Source organism: Pungitius pungitius, chromosome 12 (assembly GCF_949316345.1).
Source record: "Pungitius pungitius chromosome 12, fPunPun2.1, whole genome shotgun sequence".
NCBI classification, from domain to species: domain Eukaryota; kingdom Metazoa; phylum Chordata; class Actinopteri; order Perciformes; family Gasterosteidae; genus Pungitius; species Pungitius pungitius.
Genome location: NC_084911.1, coordinates 11950164 through 11972230, shown reverse-complemented (window position 1 = coordinate 11972230; position 22067 = coordinate 11950164). Strand labels below are relative to the sequence as shown.

At 43.9% G+C, this 22067-nt stretch overlaps 1 protein-coding gene across 1 annotated transcript in view; it reads left to right on the top strand.

The window, feature by feature from the left end:
* Nucleotides 1–5203: 5203 nt before the first annotated feature.
* pvalb6 (parvalbumin 6) overlaps nucleotides 5204–22067 on the top strand; it is a 37525-nt gene continuing 20661 nt past the window's right edge. Inside the window, exon 1 of the mRNA XM_037476799.2 lies at nucleotides 5204–5464. The gene's annotated coding sequence lies outside the window, so the exon portion shown is untranslated. The remainder of the gene's footprint in view (nucleotides 5465–22067) is intronic.

The following is a 22067-nucleotide window of genomic DNA, read 5'->3' as shown; positions in this document are numbered from 1 at the left end:
CTGAGGTCGTAGAGACTACCTCCTACTCCAGAGCCCCGCCACTAGGAGGGCGTATGCCGGTAGATGGCGCCACCTGCTGTAGGAACAACTGCAGACCCAGTTAACTGCCCGGTCGGTTCAGTACTGGAGGTCCTGCTATGTTTTCCACAGGTCTTCCCGTCTGCCTTTGGGGCAATTCTCTTCCTTTGTGGCACCCTGTCCTCCGTTCCTGATGTCGGACCAGGCGTATAACAGAGCCGCAGCAAGTGAATGGTTATTGCCATGACACTTGCTTATGAATCGGCCGGTCAGCCCGCATCTCGGCTGTCCGGGCCCATTCTATCGGGGTATGGCGGCTGCAGAAGCCCTTCTGTCGGGGACTGACCCTCGCCTAGAGCACAGGTGCTCTCGTCGAGTGTGCGTTTTGTAAACTTCACACCACGGTCACCTGCTCGTATGGTGAGTGGATATAAGTGTTCCCACAGCGTCTTTACGCAGCTCGAGTTCCCTGATAGGGAACGTCTCTCGGTAACGTATGCAACCTACGTTCCCTGAAGGGAACGAGATGCTGCGTAAACGTTCTGCCATACTCCCGGCCTGCCCGTGGCACTCGATTCGGCCTTTCAGAGATGAATGGTCCTGCCCTTCGGGTCCCTTTATAGCACCCTGTTCCGGCTTCCCCGCTATGACGTAGCAGCTCGCCATTGGTTAATTTTCACAAGTGCTTCATGACGCGGTCACGCAGGGGCGTTCCCACAGCGTCTTTACGCAGCGTCTCGTTCCCTTCAGGGAACAAAGGTTACATACGTAACCGAGAGACGTTCATAGTTCAACATTTTTTAAGTTTGAACTAAGTTCACAGTTGAACTAGTACAAAAAATGAACTAGTTCAGTTCTTTTTTCCATACGTTGCTGCGAGCTATTATTTTTTATTGCCACAGCCCAGAACCACAGACAGCAAATATTTGATCAGTTTTAACACTGAAGCTATGCATCAGATTTAATCTTCATATCCAATTTTGAATCCTTATCCAACCAGGGTTTACATTAGCATTGAGGGGACAGCATTTCTCCATTGCTGCTTTAATGTTGCTGTCCATTCACTCCACACTAGCAGCAGCTGCAGCGTTCACCCCTACAGTACATTCTCAAACACATGCTGCTTGAATGGTCTTTTTTAAATAAGGAATAAAAACACGACAGTTATCATTAAGGTGCAAATGTTTGCAAAGAAATGTCAGATTCCTCGCATCCTCACCGACCTTGTCAGTAACTTCATAAAACTCTTTTAAATTATTATACGCCGCCTCTTTGTTACACGCAGCTGTCGCCTCCATGCTTTTCTTTTTTTTTTTTTATGACACACGCGCGGTGCGACACTGGCTGGTGTTGCCAGATTGGGTGTTTTTTCTGGCACCCCCATTGAACGATGTTAACCTGAAATAACACGCCGTTCATAGACACCAGAATGAACGAGTTCACAGTAACGTTTATCGGGCATTAAAACAGTACGTTCAGTTCACGTTCGCCCAAAATATGAACGCTGTAGGCACAACACTGTATACAAATCCCTGTAAATATACATATAAATATATATACATATAAATATATACATAAACTATCCCCATAGGTATGGTTATGTTCAGAAAATGAAGAAACACCAGACGGACGGGAGACATCTTTGAATGAACAGTTAAAATCAATGTATTTAATAAAGGAAAAGGTGTTGTGCTAAAAAGAACATCTCACCTGAGGAGCGGCTGGTCTCGACAAACCAACAGGCCACAGGGCAGTCTTCTGACCATCCCTAGACCATGCTGTTGTCTACAAACAGCGAACTCGAGAACAATGGCTGCCTACAAGTATTTATACCGATCAGTCTGAAATGAATTTCAGAAAGTTGCGTAAAGTACAGAAATGAAACAAGCTGAAATTATTCTAAACAGTGCTGAAATAATATGAAAATAGAAGAAGGTGAAATGCATTTAAAAACTCTTGAAAATACAGAAAAGAGAAAAGCTGAAATGAACTTGAAAATATGCCAAAAGGCACATCTTCAATGATTAAATGCAGCGCCCTCTATTCTTAAATTATGAATAAATGAGGGTGTGTTCAGGGCTTCAATGTTTACATATGCCATAATTTTAGGGAGGGCAGGCCAAGTCATTTGAAAGTAAAAATTTGCCAGATTAAGCCACACCCCTTGCGAAGTTAATTAGCCCATATCTAATCAAAACAATGAGTTATCAGCACGATTCTGATATATCAACGGCACATTGAACCAATAATGATCCACCGAAGGTTTCTTGGCAATCGAACTCTGCGTTTAGGAGAAATTGCTAAAAATGTGTTTTTCACAAAATTCAAAATGGCGGAAAATCTAGTTCGGTGCATTTGCATACCATGATTGACTTTTTTGTAGAGCATCTCGTAGAGCACATGTGTGCCAACTTTCAAGTTGATCGGACATCGGGGGCGGAAACTGGCCTAGTGTGGTCTTTTTTAAATTTCTAGAGATATAGAGACATTTCTTTATACCCAAAGGTGACACCCAAAAATTATCAAATTATATAACAGTCCAGATATCCATGCCAAATTTAACTTTTTGAATATGATAAAAGCCACAAAAAGGCCCCGCGGTTTGTGAGAATAATAATAATAATTCCTTGAAATACAATAGGTTCCTCTACGACTAGTCATAGCGAGGACCCTAATAATAATAATAATAATTCCTTGAAATACATTAGGTTCCTATACGACTAGTCATAGTGAGGACCCTAATAATTCCTTGAAATACAATAGGTTCCTCTACGACTAGTTGTAGCAAGGACCCTAATTATAATAAACGTAAATGAATGAGATCAATAGTGAGTGTTTCGGAGCGAGAGAGGACGACTAGAGCAGGATAGAAGGGAGAGAGTCAATTATTGGACTCTATTAGGTAAGCCATCCTTGCCCAATAAGAATGGTAATTATAAAGTACTTGTAGTTTAATCTAAGCAGAGTGCTTTGGGCTGATAAACAGCTGGCGGAGACAAGTCTTGCTCACTTCCTCCTGTCTCATTAATTGTGTTCATTCACTTTACTCATTACAGGCAAGCTGTGGCACCTTCTAGATTCTGTATGTTTAGTTTTGCAGGCTTTTGTTGAAACGGACTTCCACTGTCAGTAATACAGATGGCTGAGCAGTGGCGGCTGGACAATAGTCAAAACAATTACCTCACAATGTCTATTCTTGACCTCTGGGGAAATGTCCCAGGGTCAGGAAGAGACAACCACGGTGTTTAGGGAGTCAGACTCCACTTTCATTAAGCCACGTAGTCATGATGCAACAGGGGATGCAAGTTAATATTGCCGCCGCAAGGAACTGTGGGACAAAATGATCTCCTTTCCTTTTGTAAAAGAAGGTCCAGTGGTTCTAAACGGAGCTAAGTAGGGAAGCATTAAAGCTCTTTTCCAAACGTGTCAAATATAAGGTTTGCGGACCAGATCCGGCCCTCCCCAAATGACTTTGCTAGTGTGAGAATTGTAGAAAGACACCAACTGCCTTCTATAAAAAGTAGCTGATATTCCTATTCAGTCCACAGGGGGCCACACTGTATGAGTAAGTGCATGAGAAACTCCGATCGGCACAATTAGCTGCCACTTTTGATGTCGGCTACAATCTTTCTTGCTCACTTATATTGGGTCTATGGTAATTTAACAAAGTTTATATAACAACAACATAACCATCATTTGTACTTGTCACAGCTGCAACGTACCAGACGGTGACGGACTCAATGATGGCCGCGTATGTTACGCCCCTGCAATGGGGAGAAATAATCACGATAGTGATTTTGTGGTGTTTTCTTCCAGTAAATACGTTTACTAGAATGCATTAACGTTACATACATTTACAACATTGACCTTAACAGAATAATCAGCATCTTTACATACATGCATTATTGACAGGTGAATTCCTAAAATAGCTGCGTCACTCCAGCTTGAGATTTCCAAAAGCATCACAAACGTCTTATCACAGGTCCTTTTATGGCCCCCTGGGTTCTACTACACTTAATAAGACTTGACCCGTAAATCAGTTTCTCTTTCCAAAAGCTTGTCCTCAGGCCATTCCACTGCCCCGCGACGGAGTTACTTACCTGCAGAACAGTCAGGCACATAGTAAACACTCATGCTTGCACGCTTTTACCAAAGTTTAATCGTGGGTGCATCACTGACTGGGCCTATTGGGCATTGGCCTCTGTTCGAAGGGACTTTTAACATTTCTGGGAGAAAAGATGACAACAAAGAAATGCAACATGACTGCACAAACAAAACAGTGCAAAGAAAATGACACTCCGGAGGGATCCAAATTACAACAAAAAAGGACTCAACCACAAAGAGACTAAAAGACCCACAAGAACAAGGATATTTTATAGAAACACAAAATACCAGTTTCGACTCGTCTGGACCCAGGGGCGCGTTGTTTTATAATTTTCCCATAGTGTGTTTCTAGGTTGCATGGGTCCAGTGATACTGTACGTTACTATTCCCAACACCCCTCCTAAACTCATGTGTGAAAGGCACATGACAGATCAGTGGACTTCCACAACATAATCATTCTCCATTCAGCCTCCTCCATTCCCTTCTTTGCCGTCCTTTCATCCTTGAGTAGACTTAGCCGGGGGCCAATCTCCTCCTCTTCCTCGGCTCTCCACATGTCCCGTATAATGCTCCAAAGTTAATTTCAGTATCCGCACTGCAACACACACACACACACACACCAAACACAGGATTGGATTAAAGTGTGATTTAATGGACGGAAGGTCATTTCCTCCCCTATAGACTTACATCGTCTCTTGCGACCCTCCCCATGTGAGCGCTTGATGTGAGGTGTACTTGTTTTTTCTCAGTGGCCGTGAGTTGAGAGAGAGTTCAAATGAAATCAAATTGCCATTTATCATAAACAGATATTTGTCCAGCCGATCCAGCTTTTCTCAATTCTCCTTCTCTTTCTCTCCTTCAACCATCGTTCACCATCTTTCTTCTGTCTCTGCATCCTGACTGCTCCTTCCTCCCACCTCTCTAACTTTTCTATCCCTCCTTTCCCTGCAATCCCTCCTCCTCCTCTCAAACATCACACAATCCCCTCCTATCCCAATCCAGCGCACCCTCACTCTCTCCCTCCCTCTTCCTTTATCTCTCCCTCCCTCTCTCTTTCTCCCCTTCATCTCACCTCCAGCCAGCCGGAGCACCCTCCTCCTCTTCCTCTCGAATCCCACAGTCCGCCTGCACTCGTCCACTTCCTCTGTCTCTCTCGCTCTGTCTTTCTCTTCATACCTCTCACTCTCTCCGCTTTCTCTTGTCTTTAATTCCTCTTTCTGTCTCTTTTTCTCCTTCTGTCATCCACTTCTCTCCAGACGCAAGAAGCTCCCTGGCTCGTCTTCCTCTTCCTACAACTACAGAGAATTTGGAAGCACTCGGGACAAAGACGCTGTCACTGGAGGTAAGTGTTGGCAGTATGTCTGTGTGTGTGTTTGTGCTCATTAACCCTACATGCATGAGCTGCTGCTTTACGAGGCAGTTGGAGTCACTGGTAAAAGGAAAAGAATTAAAAGAGAGAAAACAAAGGATTGTGAGAAAAACGGGTGACTAAAGAGACCAACAGCGCTATTTGACGCAATGATGATTATGATGATGATGATGGTGGGTCGGGGGAGAAATGAAAGAAAAGCAAGAAAAAAAGAAATCCAGTCCAAATTGACTGCTGCATCAAAAAAAGACAAATAAATGTCAGAGAGTTCACAAAGATGGAGAGAAAGGCAAAAATGTACATCAGAGTGTGAGAAAAAAACACATGAAAAAATGAATTATAGAGCAACCAGAAGAGAGTGGGGGAAATAATTCAGAAATGAGAATGGGAGGCTGATGCTTCCCCGGGAAGCAAACGCAGCGGTGCCTGCCTCCACCTCTCCCGTAACAATCCCATTCACAAACAGGACCTGAGAACGGGAGATGGTGATTGGTTCCCAGAGCGCAGTGTGTCTGCGTGTGCTTCACTGTGTGTATGTGTGTGTGTGTGTGTGTGTGTGTGTGTGTGTGGAGAGGAGTGGAATTGAAACCCATTGCAATATGCGGGTGATGCTGAGGCTTCTAAGCAGATGCTTGAATGAAACTGCAGGTCATGCGCTTGTACATTAACATGACACGGTCCATACTACACAGGAATGCAGAGGAGGTGAGAGTCATAGTAACATGCGAGTGGATAAACTGGGGGACAAATCTTTCCCCTCAGACACAAACTTCCTATTTCTCCCTCGTTGCGTCATTCTCAATGATGCTCCAGATTGTCGTCCCTCTCTCCGCCGCTGTCCCCGCCACAATCTCACTGCCGCTGACAAACGTCTTAAATTAACAGCTGTCCAAACAGAAATGGCTCTCCTGCCAGGCCGATGCAGGCCAATTAGAAAGTGTCATTCGTTTGGACAGTGGGGAGGAGCTGTCGGTGTGTAGACTTGAGAGGCAGCGCGGTGATGGGGAAGGGTGAGAGATGGAGGTGAGGAAAACTGGATAAGACATATCTTCTAAGGTGACAATATGGGGACAGCAATACAGAAAGAGTGATGGGGGAAATTTAGGCAGCTATTTGTAGAGATGTTTAGGAAGGTGAAAAAAAACCCTGCTGTTCACACAATGTTCCAAAATGGGATGAATCCTTTTCTCTGTGTCAATGGAAGATTGAAATGGTCAGGCTGTTATCTCAATCTGGTCCTTTTTGAGATGGACAGCGTCACATGTCGTCCAACATCTTCAAATTGTCAAGAATCAGTTGGGTTGACAGAATGACACAATAGTGTATCATCTGCATATGTATGACACTGCATATTACCATATACTTTTGGATGCCGTTAATTAGAAAAAAGGAATGGGCTCCAGAACTAATCTTTGAGGTACACATCAAAACCGTTTCATAGATGAGGAAACCGATCGAGAGATACAAGAGAGTTAAGAGAGGTAAGAAGAAAAGAAGGAGAGAATAAAAGAAAGCAGCCATTATTCTCCACCTTTCACACAGCAGTAAGATACTATGGATGACTTACAGGCTATACTTTAACCATCCACCCACATTTCTGGGCATCCACTTGTGCCGTTGTGCTCTCTCCACTCTCAAACCCACACATCATACGTCCACTAAACTTCATCACCACTTCTTCATTTGATATAAAAGTCAGGCGTGATGCATGGTGGCACATCCTATCCTGATTTCATGCGAAATCAGTGATTTAACAAGCGTGGAGCTCTGTGGACTGTGAAATACCCAGGTGTGATATAATGCTCCTTTGGGAGAAGGCCCGGGTGCAGGCGAGAGAGAGAGCGAGAGAGAAGCCAGGTCTAAGTGTGCAGAAAGGTAGATAAAGAAAGAAAGGTGTGTGTGTGTGGAGCAGTGCAGTACTGAAAGAGAAAGTGAAGGAGAAACTTCTGTGTGCTTTGGAAGTGGGAAAGGCAATGAAGCCCCTTAACAGTCGAGCTGGATATGCTTGGTGGATGTATTTGTGTATTTGTATCGACAGAATATGGCCTAGAAGGTCTCATTAAGCTCTCTGTTAAACTGGAAGTGCGACTAAATGCACTTTTTATTTCCCCAATAAAACTGCATAATGATCCGCCATTTCACGCTAACACTGTATCCACTCTTGTATTTCCATGTCGTGATTGCTTCAGGAAAAACCAACAACACATTGTTGCCAGCACATTTGCTGAATTTAATCGTCACAACAACATTTTTGGAAAAGCTGCCCCTCAGTGCTACAACAAATGTTTTTCTCCCTTGTCCTCCCTTGACATTTCCTGCTGTGGGTGATGAACTGTTCTTGTCCGTACCGCCGTGTAATGGCTCATGATTGAGTCTGTGATGAGTTGAATGATTCAGAGATGGCTTGCTTCAACGGTTGGCTTTAAAAGTCCTCGCAGGTAATGATTACCATCATTGAGGCATGCAGTCAATTGCCCAGTTGTTACCGCGAGTTAAAAATCAATCAAAAAGAGTAGAATCATTTAGAATACCATTAGGCGTGATCATTTTAAATGTAAAAAACTAAACTGCTCGCTCAAATGGCAATAATGTATTCTAAAAACAGACTATGAATCTTTAGCCAAATGCAATGTGGTGACAGCTAAATTATTTGTAGTCTAAATTTTCAGTTTTCATTTTGCACTTTGATATTCAACCAATCATCAAGAAAAGCAAAGATACAAGGAGTTTTGCAGGTTTTGATGAAATTCAATTGTTGAGAAAAAATAGCCAAAAAAAAGAAGCAAAACAAAACCTGTGTAAAAGATGTCATGGAAATCCATCATGTAGCTTTGAGACATTTCAACCTGGACAAAAGTTGACTGGGCAGACTGACTTTGTCATTCTTCAAAAATGTACAAAAGAACAGAAACACACACAAAGGATTTGTATTCTCAAACCACGCATAAAAAGGAATTACTTATCTGTTACTACCTTGGGACGCACTGTTCAGACCTGCATACAGGATGCAAAGCCACACACAATAAAGAAAAGAAATACTCATTGCAGTTGTGGTGGTTGTGTGCAGACTAGAATGTGTGTGTGTGAGATCCATTTGTCCTACATTGCAAATTGACCTCTAGTTGTCTATTTTCTCTCATCTGCTGCTCATTGTTGTGTGGAGACCTATGTGGGTGAGAATGGGGGTGGGTGTTCGTTTGGGCTTGTCATTAAAGGTGTGACAGGTCAGTTAATTGTGAGTAGAAAGGAGGCCGCACGGTCCTTATGTAGGCAAACATCCATCCATCGCAAGATGTATCCTGGTCAACAAAAAAAAACATATTGTGTCTTGCTTTGGTCTTGTTCGAATCAGTTGTGTTTTTTTACACATTCTCCACCACCTGTGAGCTGATAGGTAACCCTTAGATATGCCGTGCCTGCTGAGCATATGGTCGTTACAGTCCGTCCACCACTTAAGAGGTTTTCTGGATAATTAAAACACTGTTTCCAGCCTCGGCACAAAGCTCGCCCAAAGACAATTAGCATTTGGTCTGATTTTGTCAGGAAAAGCACAATTAACCCCGGTGTTCAAGGCATTAATTAAAACACAGATTTTGATAAAAGAGAATCAGGGGAGAGTTCGGATTTTTTGCTGAGATGACATATTTAATAAAAGAAGGAAAACTAAGGGGTTTTGGCTGCAATCTGAAACCCTCAAAGTCATCTTGTACGGCTAGTATAGTATAGTATAAAGTATGCGTATACACCGAATGCAGCGTTTGCTTATCGGGCTGCATGCAAAGTCATCTGGGTTGATAACACACACAAGTTATGATACACCACAGGCGCCCGGGTCACTGCACCCGCGGATGCAAACACGCACAAACCTTGCACTGATGCAGAGCAGCTTGCCAGTAACATAAATCTCTAAATGTGAATCCCCGTCTCCAAGGTCAAGACCAGATGTGGTGAGAGGCGGCAGGCACCTGGGGACCGCGTGATGGTTGCGCCGATAAGCAAAAATGATCAGTGAAAAACGTGCCCGACTCAGACGGTCTGGGGCTTATTAGTGTGTGTGTGTGTGTGTGTGTGTGTGTGTCGGCAGACACTGGGACAACGCTCTGCTCATCATGTACATGTTTGAGTGGGACTGAGCCACCTGCTAACAACGAACTATCAGCACGAAGGGAACAGCATGTATTGAGTCATCAGATGTTGCGTTTGGGCTAATATCTGAGCAGGGGGTGAGCTAGATGGAGCACAGTGTTCTGCCCCAGAGTTACTCAGCTCCACTCTGTGGGGTCATGGGAAGGTGCTGCACCACAATCCCTCAGAACGGTGAGTTCTCAGGTGTTGCGCTGCCCTGTGGTTGGAAAAATTGCCTATGGTACTAATACCCGGGTTACTATAAATACCTTTTGGTTTTAATTGTGTTCCGTGCTGTTTCTCATTATCGCTCCCTCTTATGAAACCAGACTTGCACACTAGAGTCACTCACCTTCTGTCAAATGTTCTTCAAGCATAGCACTTCTTTTCCTTGAGGAGGAACTTGGGTCCAAAAGGCGGTTTGAGCTATTTGAAGGGTTGTTTCTAAGGACAGCGGGGACAGAAGCGTGAGTAGTTTTTAATAAGGTCAAAGGGAATATACTAACTTTAGACTGCCACAGGTCACCTGGCTTCCAATTAGAGAACAGATGACCTCTTAAATGAGATCATTAACAAACCTTTGGTCATGTGGGAGACAGCTTCAGCAAAAATGGATTGAGACTTTTCTTATTTTAGAGCTTGATCTTTTTTAGAAAAGAGAAATTAAATAGTGACCTATTTAATTAAAGCCACTTAAAGCCTTCATCTTTTGGGAACAAAGTCAAGTATATTCAGAGTAACGTGAGTCACCCCTAAGGTTGAACGTTTATGCGGTCAGCGGTTCGTGCAACATTAGGGGTGAATTTTCCTAAATCTTGCCCTTAACAAGCTTATTTTTGTAAAGTATTCACAAACCCTTAAACAAAATTCATTTTACAAGTAAAAAAAACCCAATATGGATGCATGCCTTTCCCAGGGGTCAATAGTTGTGTTCTTTATATTTTATATCCACTAAAGAGCTTTCTGAAAATGGAACGCCACTCAAAATTCTTCACCTGTTTGCCTTTCCACATCTAATGTTTTCAAAGTAGGGTTAGTCAAAGTGAGAGAAAAGTTTCTTGCCTCCCAGCGCAGCACAAGTGGGAGAAGGAAAAACCTCCGTGCAGACCCAGTGCCCTATATGCAAGGCAGATTTATCTTGGAACAGCTCAAGCCAATGTGGAGTAACGAACTGTCAACGGTCCGACGGAATTACATCGGCCCCCAGCTGAATGACAGCTCATCTCAATAGCAGAGATTAGGTGATAATCCCAAATGAGCGGTTGTTGTGGAAAGCAGCGTTCATTGTGAACAATATCCATCATCCCGGCATCCCCAGAAACAAAGAACAATGGAAGTTTCCATTTATTGCTTCCTCCTCTTCCCGGATTCCTCTTTTCTTATGACCTTTATTTCCATGTGGCTGACTCTAGATTTAATGTGATCTGCATTCCATATACCATCAAACCTCTTTCTACTGGTGTTATCTCTGCATTATCGCCTCCAGTACTTTGCCACATGACTCAGTGTTGAAACTTCCCCAACAAGCCGCAGGACATCTTTCAGGCTCAGGGCCTGGTCTGAGTTTTGGCTCAAAGTTGTAAGCCATCACTGAACTTGTTTGGTATTTATCTATGGGTTGTCAACAATAAAATACATCTCAAGGGTTTAAATACTGATGTTTTCATTCAGAGAATAATATCAGTGATCTAATCCAGCGAGATGGACAAGAGGGAGAACAAAAGCAGCACTCAATTACACAGTTTATCGCGTACTGCCCTCCCGTTGACTGAGTCCTACCATCACTTCAATAAGCTTCAAATTGAAATTCTATGTGCCGCAAACACTTTTGAAGTTGACATTCGTCCCAGCTCTTTGTATGTTTCTGTTGAAGTGATGTGTGACTAACTACCCTACATGTTAAGAGGCTGTGTGGTCATGGAGATTTATACCCACATACAGTCAAAGAAGTATGCAGGACTCTGGGGTGTCTCTATTCACGTCTTCCCCTGAAGACATTCCTTGTTTATGCGGTCTCTGTCTTTTGTGACTTGGTGAGTGGCGGCACATTTCTTCCCTTTGCGTGAATGTGAAAATTCCATCTTGCACTCTCTTGCTTTGTGAGCAGGCTGGACTGGGCAGGCGGACCTGAGGCGAGTCCTGAGCACTAGAGTGCGGAGCCGGCGCCAGAGTGAACGCGAGGCGCAGGCAGAGTGTGTTTCATGGTACAAATGCCCCACTCGGAGCGCTTTCCTTTGTGTGTGAGCAGCCGAGAGTGTGCTACCACTGCTGTTACTGTTAAGGTTTTCTGCTGCAAGGTCAATGGAGCTCCGCCCCCCCCCCCCCCCCCCTTCCCTCCCCATTCCACCTCGTCAATCGTCTCTTTTTCACTGCAGGAGCTGCTGCTGACCAGTTGCAGATTCTACTGCATGTACCCACATGCTGCAGCGCTGAGAAAAGGGTATTGACGAGCGCTTGAGTTGATCTCACAGACTCTCGCACGCCGCTGTCACCGTCGACATTCAGGCGACACTAAACAACCACCAAGCGCAGTGCAGTCGAGTCATGTTTTAATGTACAAACCACCGATGCAGAGCGTTAGGTAGATGTATGATACTGTAACAGATGTAGGTCTAATTGCAAATAACAGCAGAAGCGGGACAAAAAAGCACATGGCAGGAAAGTCTCAGGTATTTCGGTTTGATGACTAAAGGTTACACTTCACTCCTCAAGAAAGAAAGAAATCTGCCAACAATGTAGGCAAACGCCCCGAGATGTCCGATGGACTTAACCAACTTCAACCTGCCACTTTATCAACCCCCCCCCCTCTCCTTGCTGCCTCCTCTCCCCCCCTCTCAAGCTTTCCTATCAAATCATAGACGTGGTCCAGAATACAAATTGTATTTTATCCTTTCTTTATTTGGGAAGCCCATGATGCTGTGGGCCCATAAAATAATGGGATGTGAGGGTGTATGCGTTCCACCATAAGAAAAGGGAGGCGATGATGAGCTGCTCGACCGGAAAAAAAAATACAAAAGGAGGTGGAAATAAAGAGACGCACAGAGGTAGAGAATATGTCGAGATGAATGGAAGATACGGGAACAGAATGAAAAGGCACAAAGACAAAGGTAATATGATAACAAGGTAGGAGATACTTGAGATGTGTTTGATAAAGGACAGCCTCTTGAATCAAAGATAATACAAAAGACTCTCCAACACTGGCCGAAAGCTGCATAATGCTGCAGAGTCGGCAGTTGATATCCGATGGGGTAAGAAAACACATCAGGCACCGCCGGATTCAATGAGTCCGCTTCCACACGACACATCAGATGGGGCTCGTGGTGTAAAATAAATGGCGATAAGAGAACCAGAATAAATCCAACCAGGGAGGAGGTGGTGTTGATGAAAAGGTCCAACAAACAGGAGACTTTCCCTCAGAGGAACACCAAATAATTACATTTTTAAAAGGGTTATATGAACATTTTTAGTGATTAGTCAAAGTCCTTCTTTGCGCTTTAAATTTGAGCTGAAACCTTCAACTCGTTTGAACTGTTAGTCAGACCTCAATCTTAAGCCGAATGACTTAATGCAATGGGTTCAACAGTGAGTCCCATTGTAGAGATGTACTAACCGTGTTTTGAGTTATAGCTCAGGGTCGGATTTCTCCCTAGTTGGTATGCCAAAGTAAGACGGATAGTCTGATAGTCCACAGGATGGACTGCTGTCTGACAGGGACAAAACAGACAGACAGAACAGACGATCACATGCTTACCGTCATTTCCCTTTTTCCCAATTCATATTAGCTGAACATTTCCCTTATGTCAATTAGAGGGTTATTTGGGTCACCTGTTGAGCAGAGTGTGGTACTGGCTCCTAATTAAGTCTTGAGAGCAGCTGTTCAGCTCTCGGCCAATCAGAGTGCGACGACGCCCTTTCTTCGGGGCTTGAGTGAGGTGGAAAATTTAACACCCTGGTCCTTGTGGTCCTTGCTCGACCTTACTTTAGGCTCCCCTGAGCGAGGCCCCCCACTCAAATTTTCTGCCTGCGTGCTTAACGGTTAGCCAACCAACTCGTGCTTGCTACTCCAAACTGCAATAAAGATGGACTCAAGTGAGTTAGTACTTCACTTTAATGAAGTCTGACAGATGCTGTTGGAGTGGTCCAACTGGAAGCAACAGAGGCCGAGATAACAGTTGTAGCGCTGTAGCGCAGGAGCACTGATTTCCCTCAATGCATCTCCATAACTTGTTTACTGCTACCTTCCTGTCTCTTCAATGTCCCTTCTTTAAAAGAAAACTTCTGTCAAACTTTGGAAAGCTTTCTCCAGGGCCAGATGCTAACACAATATGGGGATGTTCACCTGCTCAGCTCTCCTGGTCATTGTTAAATTGAACTCCATCAGTATAAGGGTGTCTTTCATTGATCTAATCGAGAACAAACTGAACTTGAAGGTATCTCCTGGGTAGTTCTTCAGGATACAGTGGCATCAGTGGGTTATGGTGAGTGTTCTTCTGCATGAAAAAGCCTCTGACTCTGGTCCGTTCCATCTCCACAAGTGCTAAATTAGCGTCAACGGTAGCAGGCACTCACCACATACGAGCCCCGGCTTCGTCAGCTCGACGGAGGGGTTAACTCCGTCAGCTCGATGGAGGGGTTAACTCCGTCAGCGCTTCACTCAGGCTTTTCCGCTGTGTGGGGCGGCTGTCAGAGAGCAACATTTCTGCATTAGAGGACACAAAAGAGGAGGAGGAGGAGAGGGGAGGATTGGTATCAAAAGGCCAGGGGGGGTTTTGTTTGTGTGATTGTGGACGCCGATGTTTCATATCGTGTGTGTGTGTTACTGCCCAGCGGATGCTCCCCATTTTCTCTGGACTCGCACACTTTTGTGTTGGAGTGCCACAGCCGCACACACACCGACACACACGATCAATGTCTGTCTCCCAGGATTTAGTGTCTTCCCTAAACAAAGCAAAGAGCAACTGGACTCCATCAGAGCAGCCAGGGAGAGAATATGCCCTTACATCACACGGCTGTGAGCCAGCCAGGCATGGCAAGCACTGCAGTATTTTCAGCCAGGGAAACAAACTCATACACACACACACACACGATGGCCCCGCAGCTCTTTTTAAGAAACTACAGTCAACACCCCCTCTACAACGCAGCATCTTCAGAGATTCTTATCTCCTCCGTGAGAAAATTTGTAAAAAGCGAGAATGTCTGGTAAAGGTTAAAATTTGTTTTCTTTTTCTTCCATTGAATAAATCCATCATTGTCAGAGATAAGCATATGATGATAAGATATGTTGAAATTAACTTTTTAGGACTGCTGTGACTCTTCCAGTTAATAACTCATCCAGTTGTTAAGTGTGTGCAAATGTGCAATACCTGTTCTCTCAGGGTTTATCATGCATGAGTGTGCGGATGGATTTCTAAGGTGTGTGTATGTAATGGCGGCACCTTGTCTTCAGGCTCACTGTCTGGCGGTGCTAACAAATCAAATTGGAGAAGGAGACTGTATGAACGATGAGGTGGGGCCGTAATCAGCCCGTAGGATGGTTACACAGATCAGAGATTAAAAACCGAGATTTCACCGTTGAAGTCAAAGGCATGCGTATAATTTGACTTCTGTTGGGGTTGCGTCATATCCTGTTCAATGTGCTCATACTCAGTAAAATATTAAAAATGGGGGGTAACAAAATACAAGGTTAATGACATGATGTTGCTTAGCAAAGCGAGGGTGTATCCCCTCAGGTCAGAGCGTGTCTCCTCAGTCCAAAAATGATGGACTCACAAACGTGTTCAGGATCATTTGCATCTTGCTTGGATTGCTTCCAGCTCCCATCCTGCCCCGAGTATAAAAGATGGATGAAAGACAACTAAGCAAAAACAATTTTATTGCATAGTCACCCTCAGCAGCACACTTACTACAGCTCCAACAGGCAAGTGAAATAAAAACATTTGCACAGGCCCATAAAATGACTTCCATAATTTAAACATTTGCAGTGTAGGAGATGAGGTGGTGGTTATTCGACTATTTCTCAACCTTCACTCATTTTCTACTTCCTAAACCTGTTCTTTTTCTGCTGGTTGGATTAACAGATGAACCCATCTCTGTGTTTTCCTTCATTCTTTTCTTTCCATATTATTCCTTTGTGCAAGAATAAATAACTACTGCAAGTGTATGCTACAACACACACCATGTTCTCTTGAATACCAAATGCAATAACACGTGAAGCAATAACACAAAGTTGACAAAGGCTGTTGGGAGTGAAGATATTTTGTAGTAGAGATGTCGACTGGTTAATTAAACATTTCAATTTGTCCGCATTGTTTTGCTGGATTTCAAACCCTTTCATCTACTCTGCATGATTGGGCTTACCATCAGTGGAGTTATTTCCATTTTGGGATAAACGCAGATACTCCGTAAATCTGTCCCTCAAGTTGAGCTCACACAAATACTGAAAAGTAATTATTTCAGAAATTCTCCTCTGCTGTCGCAAATGTCTTGTCGTTTTCTACTGTGAAAGATGACTTCCATTCGCAAACTCCCATCGTGATAAGATGAATCTTCTGTCTCTCCCAGCAAGTTATAATGGCCATTTTACACCTCATTGAGCCTTGTGTCAAAATTTTGATTCCGCAGTCTTAAAAACTATTGATGCTGTTGCCTATTTAATCGGCTGGATGAATTAATCAATTTGGACAGAGAGAAGAGAGGAGAAGAGAGAAATGGCCTGAATGAGGACCAAGTGGAAGCATTAAAGACACATTCGTCATAAAGAGATCCCTCGTAACTCAAAGGGACTGAACCGTGCTTATTGATCAAATGAAATAGTTATATATCAGCCAATATGTGACAACAATATTATCTTATCTATTAAATGCAAAGGCTGACTCGCACACTCGTGTGTGTGTGTGTGTGTGTGTGTGTGTGTGTGTGTCTGTGTGTTTCTGTGAGCCACATCCTGTGGTGATCATTCAATGCAACACACCTGGACCACAAGAGGCCAAATGATTGTGCCAGATGGGGGAAGGGATGCAGGAGATAAAATGGAGAGGGATCAAAGGTTTAAGGGGGGGGAGAATTGAGGTATGCAAAATGTGGCAGGTGAAGAGGGTGATGGGACCACATTGATGCGTAAAATGAATATATAAGGTTAGATAGGAAGAAGTGTGTGTGTATTTTAGAGAAAAAGAAGAGTCCAGGAAGGTTAGTCCAATGAAAAGGAGGAGATGGAGGGAGGCATCGAGATAGATGACCGTTTTAATTTGAGTTGCGCGGACGCTCCAAGAGGATGAAGAGGCCCACACGAAAAGAACAGGTTATTAAATTAAAAAAAAAAAAAAAATCAACAAAGCAAAATTCAAGTATGATAGAGAGCACGGTGTAATTGAAAATAGACAATAGAAAGAACAGGTATTAAAGCATCATTGTGCTGCTGTCCAGTCTGGCTCTAGTCCCAATTTGATTTCAAAGCATTACTCATGGAGCTCCTCTATCATCACTCTGGCTTTAAATGAATAAGAGTTTGCTCCAAGGATACCCGCCTCCCGCACTCACAAACTCACTCACCCTAAAAAAGCATCTTTGGTATTGCAAAGCTGGCAGACAGAAGTGTCTAATTGCTCCTTAAAATGCAACCTAAACCAAACACTGGTTTTAGTGACTTGCATTTTCATGTTACCTGAAGGCCACCGTTGTTCTCCGACACGATTAGCATACTTTGGTAAGGTGAGCCGCCCAACAGCCAGACGCTGTCAGAAGAGGTGTTATAATGCGATGGTTGCACATGGGGTAGTGTGATGCGCTGGGAGCCACAAGGTTGGTGGTTTGAATCCCGGCTGCCCCATGTGCCCTGTTGATGTGTCCCTGAGCAAGACACCCAACCCCTAATTGCTCCCCAGGCAAAATGTAATGCATGGGTTATAATGCAATATAAGTCGCTTTGGATAAAAGCATCAGCTAAATGTAATGTAATGTTGTGGATGGCTTCTGGGCCGTGCAGAGGTGTTTCTATGATTTTGTACTGAGTCAGAGATTTGCTTTAAATGCAAAGCCAAAATATGCCAATAAAGTTTCTTGAGAGATTTCCTGTTCTCGCTGTCAGCTGTTTCCTTATATAAAGCATAGCTACTTGAGATGCAACAACACGCCTACCTGCTGAGGCACAGCATCTGATCTGGACTCGTCTCGCCTCAATAGAGAATGCCGTGAGGATGAAATGAGGGAGATGAGAAAACCATCAGAGACCTCGATGAAACGCACAGATGGCAGCTCTCAGCTGAGAGACAGATGTTTCTACCAGAAGGACAGACGGAAAGAGCACATTCCTGTGGCCTGGAGTCAGGTGTTACCGTGACAAGAAAAGAGGACAGGCGAACCCAAGGGAGGAGAAGAAAAAAGCGGAGGAGAACTTTAGTTTTACATTTTGTTTAAATGTGTGTTCCTGTCAACATTAAAGTTCATTAAAAAAAAGATACTTCTTTAAGAAAATGTCAAAGAACGTCCAAGGACCGCCGCCTTCCCTGCAGACGTGCTGGTCCACTAGGTTAAAAAGACGAAGGATGAAACAATATTTCAGGAGGGCCATCAATAGGAGGGCCCTTCATCTGTCTCATTACAGCGGTTGAATCGCACTCGCCGCTGGACGGGGGCACATCAGTCCTGTCAGATTCCCTCCTTCACCCCACCTTTCCACTCTCAGATATCTGTCTCATCTCTGCAATCTCCTCCCCGCGTCTCCCTCCCCACCTTTACGTGCCTCTCCTAATTACTCCCCATGTCCATCACCTGATCTCCCTCCACCTCCCCCCACCTTGTCTGTCACCTCCCATTCCATGTCAGTTGATTGGAAGGCCTGGTTTAACAAATAATACAACCAAAATCTCCTGTGTGTGTGTGTGTGTGTGTGTGTGTGTGTGTATGTGAGTGCGCCTCTCATTGTGTGTGTGATGCGATTTGAGAGTAGGGTGGCCTGATGTGTGTGTGTGGATCCCAACTCCTGGCAGGCGTTGTTGACGTTGCAGAGCAGGCAGGGGAAGCACACCAACCGCTGGTGAACAGATGATGAACCAGAGCCCACTCAGCTCAATCACAAGTTGTTGCTCCTTCTCTTTCTGCCATTCAGTCTTTTTACTTTCTCTCTCTTTCACGAGTTAGGAAAACTTTGGAATACTGTGCAGTATGCGGGAAGCACTGGAACCCCTCCAGCTGTATGTACACTACACACACTCACACACACACACACACACACACACACACACACAGTGACCTGCTGACTGGCAGTAGTGAGGTGCGTTTTGACGCCCGCCGCTGAACGATTGCTCCCGTGGGTGCAGCAGATACCCTTTAGGTGGAAAAACACAAAAGGTCAAAGTATTGATCATTATGCGTTCTCACGAGGTCCGTGAGTTAGCGAACAAATACTTTAAGGCGCCTTTCGACAGTGGGGGGGGGCGGTGAAGTGCTGTTACCTTCACTCTGCCGAGTGAATAGGGCTCCATGCTAATCCCTCAGGGATTCCGATGCAGATACTGTTCAGCCTATACTAAAATATGTACATACAAATCGCAGTCCCATAACTGTGTGGATAGTTTCTTACACACAGGCCTACACTTAAACGTTAAACCCCTATTTATATATTATCCCTGGATTGCCATTTTGTTCGTGTCCTACTGGGATGTAGCAGCCTGCAGGTCAGAGAGGTTAAGTCAAAGGTATAATAGATGTACTGTGGGTGGGAGGATGAAGAGGCCAAAGGGTAAGCCAGCTGCAGATGAAGTCATTTTGGCAGGAGGCTGATTGGTGTGAATCATCTGAATCTGAGCATGCCTTTGAATCCTGAGGTTGTTGATGACTTTTCACAGAGAAGATGGAGCAGTTTTTCCAAATATTTCTCTTATTTGCTCTCTGCTTTTCCTATTACTCGTTTCTGTCCACTGGCCAGCTTGTTCATTGGGGAGCTTAAAACTAGCTGTAGAGCCTCAATTACATCGTCGGCAAACATCCTACAGCCACTGAAATAACTGATGATTTAACATTTTACATATTTAAGAACTTTAGTTCCAAAATTCACAATGATGCAGGTGAGTCATGCTGTTTAATCGCTAGACTATCATTTCTTCAAAAGATGTTCTAAATGTTTGTTCAAAGGCGAACTGTTCGACTACAACTCCTCAGCTTCTATCTCCTCTATGCAGCTAGTGGTGGATGAACTCATTTAAATCCAGAAATTAAAATGAAACCATTTTCTCTTTTTAAAGGGCATTTAATGAAACCCAGTCTTGTTACACCGAGATAAGAAGACTATATTTCTGAGCTGCACGCGACGGAAAAAAATCGACCATTTGCGCGACTTCATTAAACCTTAATGTTGCTGCTGCTGCTGCATTCAATGACAGCACCATTGACTCAGTGTGCGGCGTTTAGGTAAATGCTCTCTGAGACGATCTAATCAGATCATACTTTGGTTAAAGGTGTGCACTTAATAAGTCAAGCCGCTGTGGGACATTATTAGGCAGTGGATCGATGCACATGAGAGGCCAGTGCATTAACTTGTCTTAATCATAGTGTCGCAAGGGTCCAATCCATCTTCTTCTCTTCCTCTAACCCACGCACACACATCCAGGTCTGCACGGAGCTAGCACTGATGCGGCCCTCACAATGCTCAATAAGCCTGCATTTTACGTCCATTTTGGATGGCGAGAGGTTTTGGTGCAGGTGATATGTGCTGAATATCAATGTGATCCCATTAATATTAACACTGGGTTCTTTTCTTTGTCCTTTAGAAATGCCACAGAGACCAGTTTTCATTTGTGTTTTGTTTTTTAGTTGTGTGTCAAAATGCCGACAGGGTGCCGTTGCCGCCGTTGTCTTTTCACTCTCACCACCAAAGGCTAGTCAGCTAGCTTTGTTTTTAATTTTAACGTACATTGGTGAAATAGATGTCTTTAATTCAGTGTCTTTTGAGGTGACCAAACTTCCCTGTAGGAACACACAGGCCTAATCTGCTGGTGTGCTTGCTCCGTAGGCACCTTGAAGCAGAGGAGTGGTTATTTCCTCACTGAGCACGGATCAGCTTCCATGAACAGGAACCTGCTTCCAACACTGAATCCAGTTCTCTGTAAACAAACAGACACACAAATATTAACAGCAACACACACACACAGGTCAGAGACATGTACATCGGCAAATGTGAACACCTTAAGGACACAAATAAATGTGCTCAGAGTTATCTGAAAACACACAACCCTCATTTAGTGTTCGCTAATGGCTTCAATCGGCTGTTTCACTGGTTGATGGAGACGATGATAAACGGACGGCCTCTCTGTCTTGCAACTGACAGAGCGTTGTCCAGAGTCCTTGACTTGAATTAGATTTCGACCGCAATGCGGCTGGCTTTCACAGCCCTCGGTTAGCCAGTTAAGACAATGTGTGTTAACAGACCCTTCACTTAGGAATGAGTCTCAGCCTACATTGGCCATAAAATATAGCAAATAAAGTCAGACATCTGCAGGGTGAGAGAGAGCAGAATAAGGTGCAGTTTTCTCCACCAACGCCGGCCTCCTCATCGTCTTAATGTTTTTTTAATGTGCAGCACATAGTGGTGTGGTGACACAAAGTCAGCCTTGGATTAGCCAAAAGAAACACGTAAACATCAGGTTGCCTGTGACAAGTTGCTGCTTTTCATCATAAGGTGCAGATGTGGTCGTGTGCGGCTGAAGTGAATCCAGCTGGAGGGAATTCAAGGGAGGGATAATAATAATAAATTGTCTCTCATTTTATTGCCTGACACCAGCTATTTGTTGGAATTTGATTCACTTTACTACTCACATCCCACACATATCATAGAAAACACATTTCCCCAGGCACACTGAACTTCAATGTCATTCGCTCTTTTGTTTATTTTTAGAACGAGGTGTGTAGCTTGCACGCGGGTCCACTGTATAGTGCATATTTGCATACATGCACGTATACTATAGTACGTATAGTAGGAGTGTTGCATGCAGGCAGAGCTTTTGAGTGCGGGCTGTACATGCGTATTCCTTTCATCCCTTTCGCTATCTTTCTTTAAATGCTGTAAAGCTCCATGCCGCAGACAGTTGCTTGTAAATATGAACAACTCAAATGGAAGATCTGCAGTTGTGCTGCATTTTCTGTCATTTACATTAATTCACATGTGAAAAAAAATCAATGCTATCCTCCGGTTACATACAAGCTATTGAGTAAATGTAATTTATACTAATAAGAAGTAAAGAAACAATCTGCTAGGTAATCCCTCTATATCATCATTTTATGACCAACCAGAAATCGCAAATATGTTCTGTTTTTTGATGTTTGGGACATTTTCTGGGCATCGTCCTTTTCACCATAAGTGTGCAGCTACACAAGAAGCTACAAAAACGGCAGACTAAGCAGCAAAAACAATGCAAATATTGGCTGGTGAGACGCCAGCCACAAAAAGAGTTGGCCA